The sequence below is a fragment of the Chanodichthys erythropterus genome, chromosome 23 (genome assembly GCF_024489055.1).
Source record: "Chanodichthys erythropterus isolate Z2021 chromosome 23, ASM2448905v1, whole genome shotgun sequence".
Lineage (NCBI taxonomy): Eukaryota > Metazoa > Chordata > Actinopteri > Cypriniformes > Xenocyprididae > Chanodichthys > Chanodichthys erythropterus.
This window is the reverse complement of record NC_090243.1, coordinates 10245945-10247320: the sequence shown is the minus strand read 5'-3', so window position 1 is coordinate 10247320 and position 1376 is coordinate 10245945.

Sequence of the window (1376 nt, the reverse complement as noted above, 5' to 3'; positions counted from 1 at the left end):
CCATGAACAAAAATCAGCAGCCTACCTAGCTAGACTAATATAAATTTCAAACATTATTAAAGAAAAGTATAATACAATAAGAACAAATAATATAATTAGCAATAGCACAAATAAATACAACTGAACAAAGTTCAGAAATTGAATTTAAAATAAAATTTAGATGAATGAATCCTTATTAAAGTAAAGTTTTTCAGTTAAGATCAGTGAGTGATTTTCTTTTTTGTTCTTTGATTGGCAGCAGGTTTATTAGGCTGCTGTCACTTTAAGTCCTCATGCACAGATCCATTAAACTGTTACACATGCGTTTTCTTTCTCAACTGTTTATGTTCACTTAAGACATAACCGACTGTGTTTACGAGGATATTTTGACATCATTTTGTGTGTATTTCTCCATTCAAGCGCAAGAAGATGGGAAAGAAAACTCAATTCAGTATTCGCATGCCGATTTGAGTTCTCTTTTGAGTGTTCTTTGGCATAAATGGTTTAAAATCATATTAAAATGCCCAAACATGATTCGATCATTATCGAATCATTTATCCACACATCATTCGATCATTATAATTCCAACCTTATCTGTGACTTATTTGTAGACTCTTGGCTCTGGTTTTCAGCATTTAATTAAAACATCTCTGCACTTTTGCTACAAGTCCTTTTGGGAAGCTCCTCCTTAAGATCTTGAAAGTCGTAATTATGATGTGATGTGCAATCATGTGATTTTGGTTAATAAAGTAATTGGAAATTTCATATTTCTTTTTCATTCACTGACAAAGAGATACTTTTTAACAGAGAGTGATGGGAAATGTAGTTTGGTTGCACATGCCTTTCGTCTAATGAACAAACAAATAAATTGAGTAGTGTTCTATTGCTATTCTTTATCAGAATAATTTATCACTAAAATGTTTTGCAATTCTTCATTAAAATAAATTGAACATTTAACATTCCCAATTACAGCTTATTATGAGCAATACAAATTTCCACCATGAATCTTTAATTGACACACCCCCAGCTCAGAAATTGGGCTTTTTGAATTACATCTGCGCTCATCTCCTAATAAGATCATTCTAGCACAACTTAAACACAGCAATAAATCTTAATTCTCCTCCTGTTCTTGGTTAATTATAATATCATTGTGCAATATTCTGACAGTCGTACTGTGAACCTTTTTTTTAAATGAAATGCGTCTTTATATTAAAAACAGCAGTTGCACATGATGCATCATGTTCTTCTGTCCATCCACACCAGCCTGTAGATGTACTTAACACATTCTTTGGCATTACAGCAAAAAGACAATGAACTGATCTCCAGGTGTCTGTGACATTATGATGGGTGGCCGTCGACGTTTCGAGGATGGCGTGATTAATGCTCTGTCAAGGGTT